Source organism: Psammomys obesus, unplaced genomic scaffold (assembly GCF_907164565.1).
Source record: "Psammomys obesus unplaced genomic scaffold, mPsaObe1.curated_primary_1811, whole genome shotgun sequence".
In the NCBI taxonomy this organism is placed as follows: Eukaryota; Metazoa; Chordata; class Mammalia; order Rodentia; family Muridae; genus Psammomys; species Psammomys obesus.
In genome coordinates, this window is record NW_026586589.1 from 3,914,426 (window position 1) to 3,940,840 (window position 26,415).

Here is a 26,415-nt window from a genome sequence, read left to right on the forward strand (position 1 = left end):
AGCTCACCGGGTAGTACAGCTTACAGAAGGCACGGGCAGAGCCTGGTGATGGAGAGAGTGGTAGTGGTTCACAGAGTGGCTGAAGTCAGCAGGATGCTAGGACCAGGGACCAGGCTCTAACCGTCAAAAACTGACCCTTTGTATATTACTTCTGCTAGCTCGGCCATGTCACATAAAGGCTCCTCATCTGCCCAGACGGTGCCACCAGCTCTGGAAGCAAGCATTCAAGCCACTAGCCTGCAGGGAACATTTCAGATTCCAGTCCTAAGAGGAGCTTTGGTGAAATAATGTAGGCAGGTGCGTGTCAGCAGCACAGTAGACCTGCAATAACCTGTCTCATTATTCCTAAGTATGGAGCTAAGCTATTCAGTAGAAGGTCTGAGCCCTTGTGGGTCTGAGCACCAGAAAATATGTGAGGATGGCCAGTCCTCTGGCCGTCTGTGTGTTCAGAGAATCAAAAGGAAAATTAAGGTCAGTCCGGCCTTTGTAGCTGGGTCCCTCAATTTTTTGCTGGCTCAGTGCCAAGCTTATTTTAGGCCTCCAATACATGCTTGTCAAATTCGGGAAAGCTATGTTAAAGCCAACGTAGATGTGTATGAGCAGGCCTGGCTTTGTGGGTAGGACCCCATGCTTGGAAAAGCCCCAGGCCATCTTGAAACTTTTAATGGTGTCATTTCCATTTTGCACCATGCCCTACAAATTATGTAAAAAGGGTCTTGTGTACAGGCAAATAAATGACAGCTGAAAGTTAGGAGAGCCACATTTCCTTCTTGAAATTCTTCAGTGTTTCCCCAGCACACTCGGAAGAAAGCCCAGGCTCCTTTACGTGACTCACTGGTACCATCGGAGCCAGCCCAGCCTGCTGATCTTGCTGGCTGTGCAGCTCTGTCTTCTAGACCTTCAGCCATCCAGGCCTGTACCTTTAACGGAGGGCCTTCTACTCACCCCCTAGCTCACGGCTGGCTCTGTCTGCATTCCTACCTAAGCTCCCAGTGACTGCTGTCCTGCCACTGTGACTTCCAGCCTATTTTATGCTCTTTACAGTGTTTTCTGACAGAAGTATGCTTGCTTACATGTTAGCTTGCTTAGTTTTCATCTGCCAAAAGGCCAGAATGGAAGAAGCAGTGTTCTTGCTTGCCGTGTTCCCAGAACATTGTATAACCCTCGGCATGCAGTAGGTGCTCAGTAAATACTTGTTGATGTAAGGATGAGTGGACTTGTCAGTGCTAGGAATTTTATCTCTCAAGACCTTCTCTAGTGCCTCTTGCACAGCTGGTCCCACATATCAGGAACCCAGATCCCTGCAGGTGAGCAAGGTGGGCACTATTCTCATGGTTTCTTAGCAACGGAGAATATACGGGCCCAGACTCCAGGGTCAGGTCCTTGCATTAGGATCCATTCTGCGGCTGGAAAGGTAAAGAGGACTAGAAGATGGTGTGACTCCAGAAAGAAGCAAAAAAGAGAAGAGCTCCATAGGATGGAAGCAGTGCATTGATTAGCGGCCACGTGTCCCAATGCTCCACTTTACGGTAAAGAAAATGAGAGTGAGAAAGGAGAGACTCGCTCTGTATAAAAGACCAAAGCTAACTTGAACTAATGATGTAAAATGAAAAAAAAATGATACAGCAAGAATCAGAGCTAAATATAAGTATGGTATTAAGTATAATAATGCTTTAATATTTATAAAGTACTCAGAACACGAAGATAGGGCTATATAAACACACAGTAGGGAAGGATATTCCAACGCTCTTTCGCCATTTCAGGAAATTTACAAGTCCCTGATCCTTTCATTTACTCTTCCCAGCCTCTCCGTGAGGGAGTGATGATTTGTCCCTATTCTAGAGATGAGGAAATGAAGGCCTTAGCTAGAGATTGGGAAAGCTGGAATGTGGCTCCAGTCTGACTGTCTTGGGCTGGGTTCTTGGCTCCTGTCCTGGGTGGCAGTCAGGGGCAGAGATGGCCTGGCATCACTGGGCTCTTGCTGAGTGCTAGCTCCAGGCCTGGGTTGAGTGGGAAAGGGAGGTTGATTCATTTTGACTTTGCTGGGAAGGTGCCTTACTCACGGCTCCTTCACGCTGGAAGCCTTCTCTCCATTTCCTCCCCTCAGGCTTTGTGTTGAATGCTGCAGACAGGCAGGCAAAGTGAGGTGTTCGCTTGGTGTTAGGGCAACGAGGTCCTTGGCTGGAAAGGGTTGTTGAAGGATGACAGCCTCCCCTCCTCCCACTGCCCCAAGAGCTGATGAGCTCCTTTTCTCCTGGGTGCTGGGCATCCCTACCTGGATGGGTGTAGCTTGCCTGGGGATCACAAGTGGCTGAGATCCTAGACACATAAGAAAATACAGAAAATTCTGGCATCCAGGTGGCCTGTTTGGGTCTCCCACCAAGTCCCCTATAAAGACGGCCATGACAGAGAATGATGTGGCATTTGGTTGTGGTCTGAGAGCCCAGGCACCAATGGGTCACTTCAGCTGCAGAGAGACTGCAGATGCTGTCTCTGCCTCCCCAAGAACCTTCTCCAATGATTTCGGATCCAGCTGCCTTGCCACTGCCCATTTCCACTGACTTGAAACCTCCGAGCCGGGGTTGCTCCTGGCAACTCCTCCCCACACCCTTTGGGTTGCACCCAAACAAGCGTCTTGGGATTTAAGGTGGGTTGATCAAGGTGAGTGTTTCCTTTTCAGTTCTCAGCAGGGATGCCCAACCCCATGACACCCATTGAACTCACTCACCTATTCATGTACGCTTTTCTTCTGTGGGTAGGTACATTCATCTAGCAAATATTCAATGAATTCCTATTGTGGGCTAGGTGTTGTGCTGGGCTATAAGGATATGGCTATAAATAAATCAGTCACATCTTCCACCCCTAGTGTGGCCACACTAGAGAGGCCAGCATAAAAAAAGCAAGGAGGGAAAACAATTGTACGTTTAAAAAGGGGTAAAGAGCCTGGTGATAGGCAATCAGGGCTGACTCACGTTGCCTCATGATTTGAAGGATTTTGTGAGGCTCTTATCCAATCAATACAGGCATTATGAAAAAATTAAGTTGTATGTATTTACCATTAAATGCATTCTATTAAAATAAAAAATTAAATGAAATGTATCATTGTTCATTTTGCAACTACGTTTGCGCTGGAGGTTATCTGTACCATGGAAATAACCTAATAGTAGGTGGCCTTGCTTCTTTCTCTAACTCTATACTTGTGGCTTCAGATTGTGAGCTTTGTTTTGACCCTGATGGGAACACTATTCTGTGAGAACTGACAAACACAATAAACCAGGGCTTTTATTTTCCTCTGAGAAGCAGCTATTACATTTACCAGCTCCCAGATGGGATATGAGGGAGGATACAGAAAGTTTGCCTTCAGGTAGAGTAGTCACAGAGCACTCTCTAAGTGTGTGCTGGGGATGCATTTGCCAAGGCCATGATGAGAAAGCAATATCATAGAGCCATGACTGTGAAGTTCCCGGGCAAAAAGATGAACAGGAGCCAAACCTCTGTCTGAATGGAAAGGGAACAACATGGCTGCTTGTGGGTACCTGGGCTGATGGCATGAATGAAGGGATGGGCTGAAGCTGGGAAAGCAGATAGAAGGCAGATCATGCAGTGACATTTGGGCCATATAAAGGGATTTTCTCAGAGCTGAGTTACAGTTGGAAGCCACAGACGATGTGGTTGGTCCCTTAAGGACTTGCCATTGGTTCCTGCGGCAGCAAGCAGTAGTGTCCATCTGTGGACTCTCACAGCCGTGTGCTCCATACCTGCTCTCACTGTGCCTGTAGCTTTCTCTAAAACTGCATGGGAGATAGGAAGCAGGAGATTAATTCCTAGAGAAGCCTTCAACCATGAGGCCATAGAACCAGTGAAAAGTTTCAGCCTCCTGTTTCACTCCCCATTGTGGGCTGCTTTTTGGGAAACAGTTGGCGGAGCAGTGGGCCCTTTTCCTCTCAAGACAGTCATTTCTTGCTCCCGGCCTGCCGAACTGCCTGCTCTTCCTCCCTCTCCCCTGGGGGCCTGGCTCCCTTCCTCATCATCAGCCCCTCCTGCTCTTCCCTTCTGAAGCTCCTCAGAACGTTCTGACTCATGCTCTGACTCAGGTGGAGTCTATTTCTGTTCTCACGTACTGCTCCCAGGTGGGCTGCGGATCACGGCTGTCACCTCTGTTCAGGCGCAAGAGTGTGGTAAATGTGTGCGTGTTTGTGAATGTGTGCTGTGTATGCCTGGGCATGCATGCATATGCCCATGCGTATGTATGTGTATATATATATATATATATATATATATATATATATATATATATATATGTGTGTGTGTATAAGCATGCTTCCCCCAGGCATCCAGTAAGGGCAATTCTCCCTCCCCATTTCCATCCTGTATGACACCCCCAGACCCTCAGGAGCAGATGTGTGTCCCCCAAGGTCATTGGTGAGCTAGGCTGTGGGGAAACACTACTCTGATCACCCCAAGATGACTGTTTAATCCAAGGTAATCTTTTGGGAAAAAAGTCCAACCTGACAGATCTTATTCTGCAAACCCGCACTCTGGAATCCCCACACTGTAAAGCCAGAAGAAACCAAGGGACCAGGGCCAAACTCTCCATTTCATACTTTGGGTTGGAGAGAGATTAAAATTTCTTAATATCCAGACTCAAAAATCATCCAGCAAGGAAGCAGCCATGTTGGATTTAGATACTTGTTTCATGTTCCCAGCCAAAATGCTACCAGCCTTCTCTAGCTCCCCTCTCCTTGCCCTGTCTCCAGCAGGACCCACAGAGCCTGCACCATCAAGCATGGTGCCCACCAGCCCCCTGAGGCTACTGAGTCCTGGAACTGTGGTTGCTGGGATGTGCTCTGAGCATGAAACACAGTGTGTTTCAAAGATTTAGCTCAATTCAATGTAAAGGGTTTTTTTTTTTGTTTTGTTTTTAGAGACAGGGTTTTCTGTGTCTGCCTGGTTGTCCTGGAACTCACCCTGTAGACCTTGTTGGCCTTAGACTCAGAGATCTGGCTCTCAAAGGTGTGCGCCACCACCATTCAGCTGTAAAGTAAATTGTTAACAACTACTAAAAATTTATTATATGTGCTGGTCAGTTGTTAGTTAGTTAGTTAGTTTGTTTGGTTGGTTGCTCTTTTTTGTCAATATGGTACAAACCAGAGTTACCAAGGAAGAAGAAACTCACCGGGGGAATGACACCCATCAGATTGGCTTGTGAGTATGTCTGTGGAGACATTTTTTTTTTTAAATTAATGATTGATGTGGGAAGACCCAGCCCACTGTGGATGGTGCCAGTTCTGAGCATGTGGTCCTGAGGTTTACAAGAAAACAGACCAGTAAGTAGCCATGATTCCTGCCTCTGCTCTTCCCTGAGTGCCAGTGCTGACTCCCCTCAGTGATGGAGTGTGACATGGAAGTGTAAGCCAAACCAACCCTTTCCTCCCCACATCGCTTTTGATCAGGGTTTTTTTTTTTTTTTTTTTTTTAATCACAGCATCAAACAGTCATTATATATTTAACTGATTTATCAAATGCGTTTATATTTTAGATATATTGAATTAAAGAAAATATATTTAAAAACTAAATCTGCCCATTTCTTTTTATTTCTCATAGTATGGCTACTAGAAAAATTTAAATCATGTGAGAGGCCCTGAATTTTGAGAATTTTTCTCTGGCAGAGAGTAGACTATGCCTACTCCCTCCTTCTAAAGACCCAGAGTCACAAACCAAAGTGTGATTCCATCAAAGTGCCTTCGAGGCAATCAATGAGTTTGTTGAGCTTACTTACAGAGCAAGGGTGATTCCAAAGCATCTCTACACAGATGCTGGCTTTCCCAGAGATACATTGACCACAGGTACATTGATAGAAACCCCTTTTCCTAGTGTTCCCTAGCCCATATAGATAAGGCCCACGCTAGGACTTTGAGGTGTGGCTGGATAGCCGGGTTAGGGTCAAGGACCCTCCTCACTCTATCCCAACCAACAAGCCACTCTGAGATGGTCTTTTGCAAACAGGCACAACAGCATTCGTGAATTTGGTGGCTGTTTGTCTCAGAGGACAGGCCTGTTTTCCCTCCTGCCTCTCCTCTCAGCTTCCTCTTCTTTCTTTTCTCCAGCCCCTCCTTTTCCATCTGCCCTTCTTTCTCTTCTTTGCTGTCTCCTCTCCTATCTCTTTTTTCTTCATCTCCACTTTCATCTCTCCCTCTCCTTTCCTTCCTACCACCCTCTTCTTTCTTTTCTCTTATTGCTGGTGTAAGGGATTGAAACTAAAGGCCAGGCATCCATCTACCATGGAGATACGCCCTTGGCTCCCACTTGCTTTTGCAAGTAAAGTTTTACTGAAACCTAAACTCACTCAATTGTGTGATGTGCGTAGGTGATTCTGCTCTACAGTGGCAGTGTCGTGCTGGAGACTCAAAAATCCTCACTGTCTAAAATTTGCATTTCTTTGTTCTTTGCAGGCAGTTTTTGCTGAACTTCTGCCAGACCATCAGTTACACTGAACTCTAGGATAAAATGGCCTTCCCCTAGAATACATGCTTAATATTCTTAATCTTAATGAATGAGTTGATAATGGTTTAAAAGTTAGTTGGAGACCTAGGCAGAGGGACCAATGTATGTCAAATCATGTGGTCAAAGGAACAGCAGTCATTGCTCTGCATGGCCCTAGACACTTCTGTCATCTTCTTTCTCGATGCCTGGCCTCATTAGGGTCTTCTCCATGCCTCTTCCTCTCCTGCCTCTATAAATGGTACAAAGCGTTGGCCACCACTGGTAGCTTCAATAGCCTGGCTGCTGTTGCTTGGAGGAAGACACAGGCAGGTACAGCCTCCCTTTTTTTCTGGCTCCACCTCACAAAGCCTGCATAGCCCTTAGGCAGTTCCCTGCCCTGAGCTTTCCCTGCCAGCACAGTGGGGCCCACTCCCAAGGTGCCGCCAGTGCTGTTCATCACACCTCTCCCTGCATGGCATGTTTTCTGCAAGTCAAATGTCCAACTTTTAGGCTTTGCTCCAAAGGCTCTTTCCTTGAGACACACCATGGAGCTCTGCCAGTTTAAGAGTTTCCTTGAAATAACTCTTCCTGTAAGATAAGTGATAGGAAGTAGTCAAGTCCCCACAATGCATTGCCTCTTTCTTCGCTCTAGTGCTAATGGTTTAAAGCTGACTCCCACCTCCAAGGGGGGGAAATCTTCTCTATCTCTCTCCTTTTTTTTGAGCCAGGATCTCACTATGTAGCTTTGGTTGCCATAATCATTACTATGGACATCACCCCAAGCTTTCTGGTGTGTTGTCTTTTTAACATTTTCACAGCAGCGTCACACCCATTTTATAGATGGGGAAGCTGAGACTCAGAGGTGTGCTATGGAAATTATAAGCGGTTCAGAACTTCACATTCAAGGCAATGGGATTCTGTAGTATAAAGTCTTCATGGAGTTCTTCCTAAGGTGACACATCTTATCCTTTAACGTCTGGGTCTTCTGGGTCTATTCTTGGTCCTAGAATTTTCTTGCCTAGACTTATTGAGGCCTCAGTGTATCCACAGCAAGGTGAGTCAAGACCACTCCAGAGGCCTGTCAGTAGCTGCTCATCAAGTCCTCCTCTCTGAAGGTCCAGGCCACTGAGTTCCATAAAAGTCAGCGTCTCTCAATCCGTGGGTCCTGACCTTCCTGGGGGTCGAATGATCCTTTCATAGGGGTTGCATATCAGATATCCTGCATATCAGAGACTTACATTATAACTCATAACAATAGCAAAATCACAGTTATGAAGTAGCCATGAAAATACTTGGATGTTTGGGGGACGCCACAGTGTAAGAAACTGTATTAAAGGGTCATAGTATTAGGAAAGTCGAGAGCTACCGGTATAAGTGCTTATATTTAGGTCTCATCATAAATGGTCTTTCTTTAGGAAAGTTCTCCCTGATTACCCAAGCTGGGATAGATTTCCAGCTCTATAGAACACAGTAAAGAAAAACGAGTCCTGAATGGTTTGTTTCCCTTGCTGAACCATTAACCTCACAAGAGGTTAATGTGAGGTTAACATTTGTTAAACTTTGTAGAAACTTTGTTTAGTGTATTTTCCAAGCTTTTCTCAGATCCTTGGTGACTAAACGTATGAGTAAAATTTCACTTGATCTCTTTATCTGGAGGATAACAAAGAAGTAGAAAGCCATGTGGGCTTTTGTCCTTCAACCTTCCTCTCCCTGTGTGACTTACTATGGATGACAGCAGTGTGTGTTAAACAAGTGGGGCCAAGAGAATCCCCTGTTCTTGGATAGGGCAGAGTCATATTTCTGTTCTCATGCAGGGCAGCTCAAAGTACCTGGAACTCCAGCTCTGGGGCAGTCAAACGCTTCTGGCCTTTCTGAGCACCTGTAGCCATGTGCACAACACCCTCCTCCCATATATGCGCGCACACACACACACACACACACACACACACACACACACACACGCTACACACCCCTTCTTCTGTGTCTGTCTTATGGAGCCTGTAGCTGCTGCTGACAGCTGAGAGACAGGTCCTCTGTCTGAGTACAAGCAGACAGGCTTGTGGTCTGGACAGGGAGTGGCACAGACTCCCCACCCTGACCCCACCCCAGGGAGGGAGGGAAGTGAGCCAATCAGTCATAGGCTGGACAGCTCTTTGGAGTCTGATTGCTAATCAGAGCCCAAGGGCTCCCCCAGGCTCTTTCCCCTACTACCTCCATGGGTGTAGCTTGAGAATTTCAGTTTCTATCTGCTTCAAGGAAGGCAGTGGCAGGCAGGTAAGGCCTGCAGCGATTAGAGGCTTTATATCTGTCCTGCCCATCCTCTACACATCTTAGGGCTTGGGTGTTGGTGGGTGGGTGGGTCCACCTGTTGGAGGACCCCTGGGAATCTGCCCCAAGGGCATGCCTGGGTACACGGTGAGCAACTCCCTCTGCATTGCCTGGGCCTGTCAGGTTTTAAAAACTGAAAGTCCCACTTCCCAGAAACTCCCTTAAACAGTCCCAGGCAAGCTGGGATGGCTGGTCCCTTTACCTGGCTTGCACCTGAGTGATTAGATTCAGCAGTAAACGTAGCGTCTTTTGGCTGCTGGCCACCTCATCAGCATTTCGGCATGGGGCTGCTGCCTCTCCCACTTTCTTCTTTCTTGTGTATGCATGTGTGTGTATGACAAACACATACATGTGCACTGGAGAGTATATCACCTGTCTTCTTTGATTGCTCTCTGTTTTATCTACGTAGGCAGAATCGCTTGCTGAAGGAGGAGATCACTGATTTGGCTGGTCTAGATGGCCAGCTTGCACTGGAGGATTCCATGGCTCTGCCTCCTGAGGGCTGGGATTGCAGGTAGACCAGCATCATGCCTGTCTGGTTTCTGTGTGAAAGCTGGAGATCCAGACCCTGAGCTGCAGGCTCTCACAGCAAATGCTTGCTCTATCCACTGCACCATTTTCCCGCCTCTGCAGCTTCTTTTGATGGTGTGGGGTGGTGATAGGCAGCAGCCATCTCAGGCTGGTGAGCTTGGCCTGACCACAGGGGACTAGCAGTTAACCCTTTTCATGCCCAGTGTGAAAGCTGCTGGAGATTCTGTGAAGGTCCATGAGGTGGGAACCTGATGATCTGATCTCCTTTTACCTTGGGGATGCTGTGTTGAGTTAGCCTGGACCTGGAGGTGTGTCCACATACAGTGTCATATACATACGAGCCAGGCCAGAGGGTATAGTGGAGACAGAATGTAAGGCATGCTTGTAATTTAAGATTGCCTCACAGTTAGGTTGGTAGGATGCTTGCCATGTAAGCGTGGGAACCTGGGTTTAGATCTCCAGACCCACATAAAAAGCCAGGCACAGGTTGGAGGGATGGGCTCAGCCACATCCACATCAAGCCTGAGGACCTGAGTTTAGACCCCGCAGAACCATGTAAAAGCAGCAGCGTAAGCACTCAGAGCCCCTCCATGAGATGGCAGGCCCCCAGGCCAGCTAGCAAGTGCATGCAGCAGAGACCAACAAAGAGTTCCTGTCCCAAACAAGGCAGAGGGAGAGAGCTGACACCACAAGTTGTCTTTTAATGTCTGGGACGTGTTTACACTGAGACACACAGGCACAAACACACTCAAACACAAGCACATACAGTCAGGGACATACACACAGACACACAAACACACAAGCACAGACACAGACACAGACACACAGAGAGAGAGAGACAGAGAGAGCACCAGGGCAGTTGCGCATCCCTATGATCTCAGTGTTGGGGAGGTGGAGACAGGAGCTCTCAGTAGCTCACGGGACAGCTAATCCGTGAGCTGAAGTGTTGCATTCCAGGTTCAACGGCTTGTGGAGCTGCACTGGACAGAGAGAGAGACAGGTCTGTACCTAGACAGGCTTCTAGGATCTCAGCAGGTCTGTTCCAATGGGCTATTTGGAGTCCTGGCAGGTGAAGATGCACCTGTGGATTCCAAGGTCAGGTGTAGGCATGGTGTGATCCAAAGCTGTCTGAAAACGGTGTCATTTGGGGAAAGGGTAGTTGTGTCACATTCTGCTTGCTCTGCAGCCTGATCCCTAAGAAGAAAGGCCGCAAACGTGTGGGCTCTCTCTTACGCTGAGAAAAGGGGTCTAGCTGTATTCTCTTCTGGCTGGAATCCCAGTGGAGCAACCCTCAAGCTCTCTTGGAGCTTGACACCCCTCTCTCCACCCTGGAGGGGCAGTTTGTGGACTGCATTCTGGGCCTGATCTAATCATAGAATCTGGTGAGCCCTTATTTTTTTTTAAATTATTTTTTTAGGGTAGTAATGGGTTTCATTATGAAATTTTAATTCATACATGTCATCGTGTTCTCATTCATTCCCCTTCCCTCTACTGTCCCTGGTGCCCTCTACCTGCTCTGGATGTTTTTCTCCCTTCCTGACCCAGGAAATCCCTCCACCTTCCCGCTTTTATATCACATGCTCAGTGCTTCTTAAGGGTTCTCTTTGTTGTGGGTGTGGCCGTGTGCCACACTGGGGAGGTGGCATGAGTTTGAAGACAGCTTAGACTAAGTAGTGAGACTTTGTCTCAAGAAACAACACAAAGTTGTTTTGGGATGCCTACAAATGTACAGAAGGTTTTTATGTTTTGTTTGGTTGAGACAGGGTCTCCTGTAGCCCAGGCTGGCCTCAAATGCCTACATAGCTAAAGATGATCTTGAACTCTGATCTCCTTGCCTCCACCTCTGAAGTTCTGAGATGGAACCAAGCCTGTCTTCAGCAGTGTTGGGGATAGAACTCAGGGCCTGTGTGTTAAGTAGACACTCAACCATCTAAGTTACAATCCTAGAGCTCAGAGGAGGTTGAGACAGGGTGATTACAGTTACTGTCCAGCCTTAGGTATATCTTGAAACCTTGGCACAGAACAGAATAGAACAAAATTGACTGGCCAGATAGCTCAGTGGTGGTGCACTAGCCTAGCATGCTAATACAGCTCAAGTTTGGGGTTTGCCATCCAGGATTGTGAGGGATGGAGGATCACAAATCTGAGTCCTAAGCCCTGTTTCAGCAACAATGATGAACAAGTGGTGGGGTATGAGAGGTTTTATAGTGACTTTGGAAAATACTGGGAACATTCCTTAAAGAGTTAAATATGTAGCTAGCCTGTGATCTAGGGTTTCTATTTCTTGGTATTTATCCAAGTGAAATGAAAACACATATCTGCAAGAAAATCTTTTACAAAAATATTCATACCAGTTTTAATCACAATAGCCTAAAACTAGAAACAGCTAAAACATTCATTAACAAGAGAATGGATAAAATTCTATGGTCTATTTATACAGTGGGACACATCACTGAAATAAAAATAAACAGGTTGGGGATTCACACAATGTGAGCAAAACTAAAAGTAAATCATGCTGAGCCAAAGAAACCAGATGCAGAAGTTTTCATTGGTTTGTTTCCAGCCACATCATGTCCCGGCACAGGTAAAAGCAAGGAGCCGGGGCTGCTTCCTGGTGTGTGTGTGTGTGTGTGTGTGTGTGTGTGTGTGTGTGTGTGTGTGGTGGGACATTGCGAGGCAAGGGTGTAAGGGAACATTCTGGGTGACAGGAAAGTTCTATCTTCCTGCCAAAGATTTGTCTCCTTAAAACCTGTGCATTTCATTGTATGTGAATTGCAAATGGAGAGAAGCCAGCCAAAAGAAGAAATTATTCTCAAGACACTTAAAGCCCCGGGGAAGATTCACTCACTTTTGGTCGTGGTGGGGCCTCATTTTCTCAGGCTAAGGTGATTCCCATAAACTCAGGTAGGAGATGAGGTAGGCTGGGAGACTCCTGAGGGTGGGGACAGGGTCTTATTCATCATGGTGCTCCTGAAGGCCTGGGTGGGGATGGGTCCTAAGCAGGTGCTAGGGAATTATTCATTCTATAAACAAATGATGACTCTTGGCTGAGTAACCCATGGGTGGTCTTGAACCATGGTCACAGAGCTGGAAAGGGAAAGCCTCTTATTGCGTTTTTACAGTAGGAATAATAAGAGGCTCCTACCCCCGTTCTCTCACTTTCTTTCCTTATTTCTTTTTTGTTTCTTCCTATTTTCCTCCTTATCTTCCCTCTTCCCCTTTCCTCCTTCCTACTTCCCTCCCTTCCTTCCTCATTTCTTTCCTTCATTTGCCTGACTTCCTTTTCTTCTTCCCCCCATTTCTCTCTCTCTCTCTCTCTCTCTCTCTCTTTCCCCACCTTACAATAATAACTGTCCAGGTGGTGCCTTCTGATTACTGGGTCTTTAGGACACACTGTCTATGGACCTATGAGTTTTTCAGAAATCTATAACCAAGATCAGGTCTGGAGAGGTAAAGAAAACTGCAAAGGGTAAGAAAGAATTTTAATCAGAATGTATGTAAAACATTACCTCTTGTCAAGTTCAATTCGACCATCATTGCACAGGAGTCGGAGGCAGAGTGAGTTGTGGGCATATTTAAATGTGGTTGAAAGATGGTTTGCTGAGAGGGGCCTCCCAAAGTGAAAGGGGCAAAGGATTCTTAAAGTGTGAGGAAGCACAGGAAGAGAATAGTATGTGAATAGTAAGAGAATAGTATAGAATGTGGTTATGAGGACAAGTATTTCCTCATAACCAGTCGCTGTGATTGTGCGTAGGTGACTGTACATACCGTGATAGGCAGAAAAATGGTGCTTTAAACATACCTATGCACTCATTTTGTGAACCTGACATACTGAAAAATCCCTTTCAGGCACGATTAAGGTTACGGACAGTGATGTGCACAAATTATCTTGAATTATCTGGGAGGGCTCATTCTGCTCACAATAATCCCTGCAGTTGGATGGAGAACAGCAGCATTCAGAATATCTTTGACCAGAGTGGTGAGAGGGATGCTTGGACGAGGGAGGAAGAGACCACTAGCCAAAGGATGTGGTAAGTCTTTTATTTGAACAGACGCATTTATTTTTATTTAGTGTGCACGGGTTTTTCTTGCCTGTGTGCCTTGTGTGTGCAGTACCCAAGGACCACCTGCGACTGGAGGTACAGATGGTTGTGAGCTGCTGTGTGGGTGCCGGGAACCTAACTCGGGGCCCCTGGAAGAGGGGTATATTCTCTTAACTCTTGAGCGATCTCTCCAGATCCTAACTTGGGGCTCTGAGAAATCTGTGTTACTTTATCCCCAATCTAAACAGCTCTTTGTGTTCCAGCAGCAGCAGGCTAGCACACCCTGGGTAGATCCACACGGTAGCCAGAGGTTTTGAAAAGCTATCTCTGCTGTGCTATACCCTCGGCAGCGTCCTTGGCTTGCATGACTTGTTTATTTGTTGATTTACTTTTTTATTTATTTGCTAGAGTGTATGTGGTGCATTCACATGTATGCGTTTGTATGGGTGCATACGTGTGTGTGGGAAAGTAACATGCGCGTACATGCATGGGAAGGTCAGAGGTTAGAGGCTGTTGGGTGTCCTCCTCTGTGGCTTTCCTTATTGTTTTGAGACAGTGTCTCTCACTGAACCTGGAACTCCCTGATACAGCAAGAGCAGCTGATCAGCAAGCTCCAGGGGTCCTTCTGCCTCTGCCTCGTCAGGGCTATGATTATAAGAGTGTGCCACCATGCCTGGCTATTCATGTGCTTATTGGGGATCTGAATTCGGGGTGTCACGCTCGCAGAACAAGCTCTTTACCTCCCGAGCCATCTCCCTAGCCCCTGACTTGCTTAATATTCATGACTTCACAAAGCGGGTGCTACCAGCACCCCTGTTCTACAGTATGAAGCTGAGAGAGGTTAAGGAAATTGCCCGAGACCACCGAGCTGATGAGAGACAGATGACAGGCCTAAATTCATTTTACCTGTCTGTTATGATAACACGGAGAGACACTCTTATGTAGAGTCAAAGTTGTTTCTCCCTCTGGCTCCGTCTCTGTGTGTGTGTGTGTGTATATGTGTGTGTTCATGTGTGGCAGTGTGTATGCAGATGTCAGAGGACAATTTTGGGTATTGGTCTGCACCTTCTGACAGAATCTCTTTGTTGATCCTCTGATGCAAGTGCCAATGCCAGGCTGGTGCCTGTGAGCCTCTAGGCTTCTCCAGCCCCCTTCTCTTATTTAGCTGTAGAAGCACTGGGGTTACAGGCACAAGCAGCAACCTCTGGCTTTGCGTGAGTTCTGGGGACCTGGCTTCAGCTCCTCATACTTGTCTGAGAAGCACTTCATGCACTAAGCTGTCTCCCTGGCCCTAGAGTCAAAATTCTTTGTTTCCCATCTCAGATCAGAGGTGACCAGGGAAAAAGTCTACCTCTGTGGAGCTCAAACGCAAGAGATGCCTGTGAGAGCCTGGCCTGTGACAGCTCTTTAGGGCGGCATGCTTTAGGGCTCCAGACATCTTTCTTCCCCTCATAAATTGTCTAAAGGACACAGGCTTTAGAGCTTAAAGCTGCATCTCTTCTCACATTACAGAACTAATTGGGAACTGTTTTTATCTGTTCATTAAGGTAGATATAATTAAAGCAACATTTCGTTAAGCTACTTCCAGTGTGTGCTTTCAAGTAATAATTACTACTTTTATTTCTTTGAGACTCTTTCTAATTTGTCTTGGCTCCACTACAGGCCCTCTCAAGCTCTCTTGCTCTCTATTAGAAAGACTTTCACTCTTTGGTCCCATGTCCTTGCTCTTTCTAGGCATCACTCTGTTGTCCTCTTAGTAATCACCCAGAGAGGCCCTGTGGGATTGGCCAGTTTGGATAAAGCCCCTGGTGTCCACTCCCACATGCCGAGGCTTGAACATGAAGTGTCCCTCAAAGGCTCTTGTGTTGGGACACTTGGCTTCCATCAGGAGGCACTGTTTGGGGGAGGTTGCTGAATCTTTCAGAGTCATAATCTTGCTGGGAAATAATGTATGTCTGGGAGTGGGTCTGAAAAAAGATATCATCTCTGCTTTCTGCCCGGCTCGGCTTCCAGACAATCTAGCCACTTCAAACTCCTACTGCCATGGGCTGACCTACTCTCACTAGCAGTGTCTTTCCCACCACGATGAACTGTACCCTCTACAAGCCCAAATAAATGTCTCCCAAATAAATGTTTCTCTTAGGGATTCTGTCACAGTGAGGAAAAAAACGTGAGTGGCACAGCCTGGTTCCTTTCTTTTGTATGTCTCACTGCACTCGCCATCAGCAATGAGAGTCCCACTGAGGTCAGGGCCTCTTGCCTGAGCCTCTTCCTCAGGTTTTCTGAGTGCCCCAAACAATGCTTGACACATGAACATCAACGGACTGATAAATGGGACATCTGGGCTTTGGTTCATACCAACAGTGTTGGGTTACACACGTGTTCCAATGTGATTTTTGTTTCCTCTCACCCCCCACTTTCTACTCGCTTCTCTTATTCAGGATCTGTGCACCAGCATATAGGTAACACCTAGGCACGTGCACCCATGTCTGCGAATGCACAGGCACCCAGAGAATGAGTGACATCTTCTTCAATATCATTTTTTTCTTTAAGCTACTTCCTCTAGGTCCTTTATAAGCCAGCTTCTGCAACAATCTATTGCGGGGGGGGGGGGGCTTCATGCTGCCTCTGAACAAAGGTTCAATGCCTACTTCTCAGAGTTCCTGTAGTGTACCCAGACTGTGCCACTGACCAGTACCTGGAAGGACACTTTCTCAGCATGGAAGTTCACAGTCTGGAGCTCCATTCCTGCTCCTCTTCCTCCCTTGGGCTTGGGCCAAGCCCTTTTCTTCCCCTCTCTGTCTTGCTTCTTCTATTGTATCCTACACAGATGAATTTTAGATTGGAGGTTCCCTCTGTCCAGGCTTGAGTGCTGCTTCACAGTCAGCACAAGGGCATGAGCAGGAGGCTCAGTCCTAAAGGGGGTCTTGTCTGTGGCCCATGGCTTTCTGGAGTAATCTCAGGTGGCTCATTACATAAGCTGTGAAATCTGCGAGGTGGAGCTGAGGACCTTTGACCTTAGAATCTGGGCTTTTGGAATCAGAGTTAGCCAGTGGTGGTTTGCTCTGCTGTCTCTGTTCCCAGCCTGTCTCTGCTGCTCTTCTGTCCTACCGGTTCATGTCCTCTTTCAACTTTTGCCCTGTACCCTGCCCCTTCTGCGCTCTGCTCCACCTACTGCCTGGACCAATAGGGGAGCAGAAGGAGTCTGTGTGAGGGAGGGGAAGAGGTGGAAAAGCCTTTACACCTCAGGGCAGCATTGTAGCAATCCAGAGCTCCAAGCAGTAGCTTCTCAAACTCCACAGGGGAGCATTTGGTTTCCTGTCTCCTTGAGATGCTAGGGTTGCCAGAGAGTCTCTATGTCAGCTGATCTTCTAGTTTGCCTCCTTGTTTTTACCTCATTTCTTCCAGACTCTTGTATCCACCGTCCCCCGTGAAACCTCAGCAGCAGCTCTGTGTCTCTATTCTCCTACCAACAGAATTTGGAGTCTACAGTCCATGGTTCAGTACTTGTGTTTTTGGCCTTGAACCCATGACTTACCTCTTCAAACTTGTGTTTTCTCATCTCTAAAATGGGCTTTCTAATTCTTCCTCCAAAAGTTGAAAGGAGAACAAAGTAAGGCATGGCCCTTGCCCACATATATTTTCTGAGTCCCAGTGGCCTGATGGGCACTGAGCTGGATGCTGGGGCGACAGTAATGATTAAGACCGAGTCTAGGGGCTGGGGGATAGACTAGTTGGCAAAGTGCCTGCTGGATAAGCATAAGGACCTGAGCTTGTGCTTCAGCATCCACACAGACAGCTGGCAGTGGCAGCCCAAGTTTATAATCCCGGAGTTGAGAAGGTGGAGGCGGGGGGAGGGGGACCCCTGGCGCTTGCTGGCTAGCTAGTCCAGCCAACGTAGAGAGCTCCGTCTTTAATGAGAGGTCCTGTTAAGAGAAAGTGGGCTCAGTTGAGGAAAACAGTGGGTATTGACTTCCAGCCTCCACAAGCACAGGCACCACCCACACGCTTACCCCCTCACCCCCAACAGATACCCACAGAGTTTGGCTAGGAGAGCCCCAAACTCAGGTGGAGACACTTTTGTAAAACACACCAAGATCCCGCCTAACAAATGCACAGAGCTAGGGATGCCACTGGCACTGAAAGGTGCTAGAAAGCAAACAGATGGGGGACAGCAACAATGACTGAAAGCACCAGGGTGGGGTGAGAATTCCCCGAGTGGGGGGCAGACAGCAAAGGGCTATTTTTGATGGTACCACACAGAGCTCTGGAGGATGAACCTATCTGACCTCAGTTTGCAATGACGAAGCCTGTCACCAGTCCCACTTCTCAGTCACACTGAGCAACAGCAAGGAATCTTCTGGATGCCGTGGACACAAGCCACTCCAGTTCCTTACAAGCCCTAGAATCCGTTGAATCTCGGTTTGTGACCTGAACTAGGGCCCCGAGTCCATGGCCCTCCAGCCAGAGGAGGGATAAAAAACACACAGCGTGTTCTCCCTCTTCAAGCATTTAAAAAGCAGTAATAAATAGATGAGAGCCTGGGAGGTGTGATTGATTTGTTTTATGAATCACAGAAGAGGCCGTAACTCACGGGAGATTAAGGTTGAAGTAAGTTGTACGGCTCTTGCATTACACGTAGAGATTAATGACTTATCACATAAGGCCCCGCGTTAACCTGGCTCACCCACAGGAAGTTTAATAGCAGGGCCATACAGGCTGGCGTATAATAGCTGAACAAATGCTGCCTGCTCCTGTGTGCCCACGATTCTCACTGGAGGGGCCTATTTGGAGTTATAAGGGCTTGGGAACTGGAGTGGCTTTCACTTGGGAGAGGGAGCTGACATTTTTTTCCTAAGTTGGAGAGAGGACTTTCCAACATAGGATTTCCAGGAGAGAGTGGAGGGTGTGCTGAAGGTCAACGATGCTTTTGGCATGAACGTGGCACTTCCTGAATGTGCCAGGTCCTTCAAGAATGGCTTTTACAGAGTCTCGCTGAACTCTCACAGCAACGGTTTGGGGCATGGATTAGTGAACCCATTTTACAGTTGAGAAACCTTCACAGAGTTCTGGAAGGGAACAGGTGCTGCTGGGCCTGGGTTTCACTCCTGGGTACATGGTTCCTTCTTCATAGTACTTACCACCCTGGAGCTCTAGACGAGGCAACAGCTCTTAGTGAGGATGTGGATCCTTCTCAGAGGTGTTCTGTAGGCTTATGGACCTTAGGAGGTGCTCACTTAGAGGCCATCCAGGAGACTGAGGTGTAAAAAGGGCAGGGAGAAGAAAAAGCCAGCATGAGGATTGCAGACAAGGCTCCTGTATGCACCCATGGAGTTATTACCCCGGGGGCTCATTGGAGTTGGTTAGGAAGAATAGATTCTGGCTGGGGAAGAGGTTAGAATCTACGCTGAGCCACGGTGCAAAGTTTCAGGCCGAGACTGCTTGGATGACGTGACAACGCAAGGCACAGGATATAGTCAGGGGAATTCAGGCTAAGGACTCTAGTGACAGACCCAGTTCTGTCTCCCTGGTGTGTGTCCTGACCAGGGTGGCAGCTGACCCTGAATGGAAGCTGGAGTTACTTGTGTCACTGGTAGACTTGGCACCCAGTGGGGCTACAAGAAGCCCTTGACATTCCTTGCCTCTGCCCTATCTTTAAATCCCAGAGTCTGCTTCTGTCCCCATGACCCACATGTTGCCTGAATTATTAGAGTCTGGGGTCACAGTCCTTGCTTCTGGCGCATGTCCAGGTGGAACTCCAAAGTTTATGTCCACCTGCCTTCTGGCCTTTGCATGCACACAGAGAAGAGCTGAGTGTTTTATGACTCTCCACCTTTAGCACAGTCCTTCAGGCTGCTTGGAAATCTGCCTTCTACTGGAATCAACCCAGATTAATACCCAGAAGCTAGAATCACTGAATCCTAACAGGAAAGATAGGACTCCCCCCACACCCCTTTAAAGTTTGATGAGTTGGCCTTAGGAGCATGTAGGATTTTGTCACCTTTTCACAGCGAGAGCCATAAGTTTTACAATCGTTGCATGAACGCTACACACTGGGCCACTTTCCACATGAGGCAATCCTTCCATCAAAAATGCTCATCCCTCCAGGTGTGGTGGCGCACGCCTGTGATTCCAGCACTTAGGGAGGCAGAGACAGGAGGATCTCTGTGAGTTTGAGGCCAGCTGGGTCTGCAAGGCAAGTCCAGCACAGCTAAGACTACACAGAGAAACCCTGTCTCGAAACAAACCAAAAAACCAACCCCCTTCCAAAAACAACTTAAAATGCTCATCCCTCACCTCATATCTTTGTGTTCTCTTCTCTTCTGTTCTCTTCCTTTCTCACATTATTTCTGTAGAACACTGACAAGGCGCCTCTCCCCTTCCCTCCCCCACACACCTTTTGTTGACACCCGGAGTCTTGCTATGTAATTTAGGCTTGCCTCAAACTTGTAATCCTTCTGTCCAAACTCCTGGTATAGTACTGGTGTACACTGCTATACCCTGTTTGTAGCCTCTGTCTTCATTTGACCTGCTTCTCTTTCTCCCTCTCCTTTTAGTGACCATAAACAAAAAGGGCAAAGGCTTTTTTTCCTGATGCATTTACTGATCTATCTCTGGCCCTAAATAGCATCTGACAGAGTAAGTAGGTGCTTGGTAGCAGCAGTGGAGCTGCTCAGTGGGTTTATATGAGCCCTCAGAGATCTGGGCCTCCTCCTTCCCTAGAGCTCCTGATCTGTCCCAGTCTGACTCATGGACTCTGATCCCTGGGCAACTCACCAGGGGCTCATTGGCCCCTGACTTGGCTGCTCAACTTTGCCCCCTGGATTCTGTCTTGGCCTCTGGCCCAGACTTTCCAGGAAATCTAAACCCAGCTATCCCTAGTCTTGACTTTGTTACTCCCAACTTATCTCTGAAACCTCATGGGGCTCTTCTCCTCTCTGCAGGGCTCCAGTCAGACTGAATGCCCCGTCTTAGTGGATCTGAAGTCAGTCCTGAGGCCATACAGCAGGTCTTCTCTTGGACTGTCAACAAACACGTAACTGCAAAGTCAGATTATCTAGGCTTCTAATGGCCTTTCCATCTCCAGGGAAGTGATGGGCTGTGGGAAATGGGATAGGAGCTTGCTAGAATCCAGCTCCCACAGTTAGAAGCTGTGCAATACTGGGTTATGGCAGACTCTTTGTAGTTAAAAGTATCAGTGCCTCTACTTTATTCCCCAGAGCCTTCACTATTTTTGGGTGCAGGAGTCCCGGTTTCTGCAGCACCTATGTATGGAATCCTAAGTTGAAAGTGAGGACAGGGAACAGGGTTTACATTCCTTAGCTCTGTTGCCCTCCAGCTGGGATAACTCTGAGATGTGACTGACACTGCGAAACACAGCCAGATCATCTGATTGTGGGTCTCCTCTCGGCTGGGTGCCCTTGCTGGCTGGCCACCACTCTTCACAACCCATCACTTCTTCCTGGAATGCTTTCAAGAGTAGGCATGGCTGTGTTGTTGTTGCTGCTTTGTGTGTATGTGTGAGGTGTGTGTGTGTGTGTGTGTGTGTATGTGTGTGTGTGTGTCTGACAAACCAATCTTGATGAGCAAGATGCAAAATTCCTGGCCAATAGTCTTAAAGCATACCAAAGTCAAGGAAGGCTAAAAATAAGTGTTAGCCCAAAGGAGTTTAAAGAGACAAGATTATTAAATACAGTGCATGGCCTGGGATGATTGAACCAGGGAGAACAAACAGCTTATAAAAAACTTCAATTAATGCAATTGACAAAACAAATATGTGATTTGTAGGTGGAGTGGAATTGTAACAGCTTCAAATGTACTGATTTTTATAATTATACTGTGACCGTGTTAAAGAATGGCCTTCCCTGTTCCTGGGTCATGAACATCAAAAATGTTTAGGGGTAAAGATGTGTGCTGTCTCTAAGTTTCTTTCTCATTTCTTTGCAATCATCAGTCAGAAGTGAAGAGAGCAAGGGTATGATAAAGTCAAACAAGTTGGGCAAAATGTTGCAACTGGGAGCCGAGATAAACATAGGAAGAAGCTTCTGGTGCGGTGGCTGCCATTCTTTCAGAATTATCTAAGAATGAAAGGAACTTCAGTCTTTGTGCCTGCTTGGAGATGCAGGCTATGGTGCCCCAGAACCTGAGTTTCCTCAGTAGCTAAAAAACAGACCATGGTTTTACTCCACCAGGCTACTGCAAGGATTAAAGCGGCAACCATCTGAACAAAGCTTGGTACAGAGGAGGCTGGCAGTCCTGCATTCTGGAACACAGGGTCCAAGCTGCCCCAGATTGCTAGCACACCCTGCAGGGCCTCAGAGGAGCAAGCTGCAGCCTTTGGGTTATCTCTCTCCCAGCCCATGCGCTGCGCTCTCACTCTCTGGCTCTGCTTGTCTTTTTACGGAATCCTTCCCGGTCTGCAGCTGTGGTCAGTGATTTTTGTAGATTAAAAGAAAACCCGGGGGCGGGGGAGAGTTTCCTGGGGAGATCAAAGAGTCAGCCTAACATAAAAGAAATCTTATAAAACTATATATATTAGGAACAAAACAAAACAAAAACCCCCAGCCCGGGAGCATGACCCATATGTCAGAGCCAATAAGTCCAAGTGCCTGCGATCTGCTCTATAGAGTTGCCAACTCAGGCAGGAATCCTGCTCTGTCCACACAGCCAGCCGCATAAAAGGGAGATTTTTATGGAGTTTGGCATAAGGATGAGGCAGGATTCTTACGTCCAAGGCTTTCTAGGAACTGATGTGGTTTCTTTCACCTCTACTTTAGAAAAATAAAGCAGTTTATGGAGTTATAATTTATATTAAAAATGCACAGATTTAATGTATAGAATTTGATGAGTTTGCACAGAGGTCTGAGTCCGGGATCCTATAACCCAATCAAGGAAATGCACTCACTGACCATCTTCAAAAGTTCCTCCTGTTTTGTCATCCCCTCCCTGTTTCTTTGTGTGATAGGAACAATTAAGACACGATTTCCACCTCTAAAATGTTTACCTGCAGAGTACTTACCATTAGCCACAAAGGCTGCACTGAGCCCCAGTCTGCAAGAGCAGGTCTGTTACTTTACATAACTGAAACCTTTAACCTTGTTCTCTCATTGTCCCACCACCCCCTTGCCCAACTTCTGGCAGCCACCATTCTGCTCTCTGTATATTCAAGGTTGACTATTTTAAATATATCATGGAAGTGGAACCACACACACACACATCTCTTCTGTGACTCTCTTGTTTCACTCAGCATAGTGTCCCAATCATACCAATGTTACCTCAAACAGTGGGCTTCTTTCCCCTTTTAAAAATAGAGTGAGACTCCACTGTATAGATGTTGGCTCTTTGGAGTGGATACAAAGATCCTGATTTGTATGTGACTTTGAGGGGCTGACAGTCAAGCAGCATTCCCACCTACTAAATTCTTGGATGTGAGCTGCCAGATACTGTTACCAGCCTCTTTGATTTAGGTTTCTATAGATTAGAAAATAACTCTTCATGTCCATTCTTCCTGCACCCCTTATACCATCTTTCAGATGCTTGGGCTGAACATCTGTGGGAGGGGATAGTGTTTGTTGTCCTTTGATGGTCAGCCTACTGTTTAACCTCCTAATGGCCTATGCCTGGGTCCTTAGACCCAGCTAGACCAGGTTGGGTACTGAGTTGAGTTCTAGTCTTGGATAGGGTGAGATTTTGTCAAGGAAGGAAGGAAGGAAGGAAAGAAATGTGATCCAAGTGGGTGCTTTCAGGCTCACCCTTGAGTGAGGAAAAACTTGTTTGAAGGGACACCCAAGAGTTGTGTGTTTTTGCTGAGGAGATAATTTTTCTTAAACCATGGAAAAATACCAGAGCTAAATAAAAGAGCCCAATAGCACCTACTATGGCAGACAGCAAATGTGGGGAGATTACAATGAGGGGCACTTTAAGGTCAGCATTATAATTAACCCTCATCCCATGAGGGTAGAGCCTTTTATCGTGGGATTAATGTCCTTCTAAGAAGACCCAGGAGAGCACTGTTCATCTCTGTCCTTGGTCACATTTGAGCACAACCAGAAGATGATTTCCACTAACCAAGAAGTGTACCTCATCAGACACTGGATCATGCTGGTGCCTTGATCTTAGATTGCTCGGCCACCAGAGTCAGGAGAAGTATGTTTGCTTAAGACACCAGTGTAGGGTGCTTTGTTACAGCAGTGTAAACTAAGAGAGCCAGCCATCCTAGAGGAGTTGAGAGGTGGTCACAGGAGGCAAAGAGATCCCCAAAGCTTTGTAAGTCCCATTCGTTCTGTTAGTGGCCTCTGAGCTGTCTTCCCATTGTAGCTGCGATCCCAGCCTCTCTGATTTCTTAGTCTTCTTCCATCTGCCTTGGCACCCTCCTTCTGGGATCTGCACTCAATGGCTTCTCTAGCCTGGGTGTATCCCAAGGGTGGGGCCTGTCTTAGGCATCCATGTCATCCTGACCTCCAGCACGGGGTGTGACATACCATCGGTCCCCAATGAATATCTGGTGACTGAAAATGAGGCAGCGATTGCAGAGAAGACATGATTGCTTCACCCATACAGACAAGGTGACGGGCTGGGGCCTGCTACAATTTCACTGAAGTGCAGATACAGCTAAATGCCACCCAGTCAATGAGGGCATTTAGCGTGATCTAGTTAATTTTATTTGTGGTGGCAATTATAATAATGATGATAGCAAAATTCCTCACCCCCAAATATTCTGAATTGGGTTGCCAGAATAGCTGGATAGCTGCCAGTTTCCCGTGTTACTTTGGATAAAGTGTTGATCCGTTAGCATGCCAGTTCAAAGAGGGCTTGGGAGTTCAAACTAGTCAGGAGGCAAAGCTCTTCTTTATTTGGATAGTGGATTAGCTGGGGGATTGTAAGAAGAACATGAAACTGAGTTCTTTTATCATCCAGGCATCTGCTGTTTGTGTAGTTTTGCATAACTCTCTAATCTCAGGGTTCACACCTGTGAAATGGGAATAACTACCTCCTGTATCACATCACTCACAGTTAAGGAATTACAGAGACGATTCAGAGACAGGAAGCTCAGGCTGATGAGAGAGACGGATAATTCAGCAATCACTTTGCTTCACAGAACCTGTTGCTGGGTAGGTCACAGCTTCAGGGCTGTCTTATAAAGACAGAACGCCCACCCTGTCCATGGGAAGCTCGGTGTGCTCTTGGCTCCTACAGCCCCTGGTCTGTGTAGATCCTGGTACAAGCTCTGGAGCCCTGTTGGCAGCTGATGAGGAAATGGCTCTTTGGATGTAGCATCCTGCCACATGTAAATTAAGCTACCAGTGCACGTTAGTCACAGGAAATAGAAAACGATAGCTCTTGGGGAGGCAGCAGCTCAGGGGTAGAAGCAGAGGGCACAGGCTTCGGACGCTTGATGGAAACATGTTCTTTTCTTGTAAGAATCTTGTGGGTCCACCAAACCACATGAGAAAGGAGTATGCTTTCTGACCGTGTTTGAAGTGTGGATACACAGAGTCCCAGGGGCCAAGGTAAGGGCTAGAGAGGGATTTGTGCACCTGTGCTAGTGGTATCCAGGATCTCTCCAGCAGGGACCCATTCCAATAGGTAACCGTGGTCGAGGGTGGGGCAGCCCTTCATCCCACAGAGAAACAGAGAGTGGAGACTTAGAGTGGAGACTTAGACCTGCCTGAGGCACCACGCGCTCTAAACCTGGCTACCTCGTCTCTCTGTGCCTGGGTCTACTTGCTACAGGAGGCTTAGCTGCATTCCCTGTAAAGTGGGAGAAAAAAAAACAAAACAAAAACAAAAACAGAAAGTAGAGGTCATGAGGTTCTTCGGTTACACAGATCACCAAATGATAGCCTTTAATTATTTATAGAATGTTTTGAGATCGTGGGATGAAAGCCGTGGAGGCCACCACAGCTTATTAACTGGTTGTCAGGGACCTTTGTTCAGCTAATCGGGGTAATTACTACATTAATTTGATACAATGGTGAGAGGAGTAGAGAACCCTCCTCCCCATGCTTCCTTCTCACCCCGCTTCTTAGTCCTCCTCAGCCTCACAGCAGGGTGGAAATGTGTGCTCACCTGCTCTGAGCCCTTGTTTTATGTCCTGTGTGCCGGCATCTGTAACAGTGCATTGTGGGTGAAGGTTTCCCAGGCTTCTCAGGGCAGATGAGGCTGATCTTTGCAGTCCCTGGGTATCAATCATCAGCTCTAATTAGACTGTAAATGTCCTTTTATCCCTCTCCTCTCTAAGCTTGTTGCAGGTCACATGGCTTGTATGTAAATCTCAGCCCCAGGAGCAGTTTGATGGCTGTGGTGACCGTAGGTAGTAACTCAGACTCCCCATAAATGGAAAATAAAAACAACAACCCATTACTGATGATGGTAGGTCTGCAACCTGCACACAGTGCCTCATAAACTTGAGTGATTGCTCCCGTGCTTGGCTGAGGACTGGACCAGTGAGGGGGCACCAGGTGGAGAGGAGGGAGGGGAGATTTGCAACCTGCAATTTCCAGGTTGTGTCTCTGCTCTCTGTCCTAGCCCAGCCCTGCCACAGGTGCCAGAGAACTTCAACCTGTTCTGTCCAGGCAAGCAGGAAGTGGCTTATCCCAGGCCTCTGTCTCCACCCATGGGCAGGGCTTCATGCTGCTGCGCTCTGTAAAGCTGGTGTGCATGTTGGAAGTTACTGTGCTATTGGGGTTCTTGCGCCCTTTGAGCATTGGGCCACCAGTATTGGAAGAATGGTGTGAAGAAGCAGAAATAAAAAAACCATGAAGGCGGAGATGTTGTTGATTGCCTTAGCTTTGGTGGCATCTAGGACTTGGCTGATTTTCCTTAGTTATTCTCAGCATCTAAAACTGGGTTGTGCACATAGTAGGTATTCAAGGAAGAATTTTGGTTTTGAATAAATAATTGAATTCAGATTCAGATGGAACAAACGAAGTCTCGGTTTGAGGCATGATTTGGATCTTAGGCCTACTCTTGACTTGCTGTGGTTAAATGAGCTCAGACTACCCTGGAAATCATGACCCTTCTGCCTGTT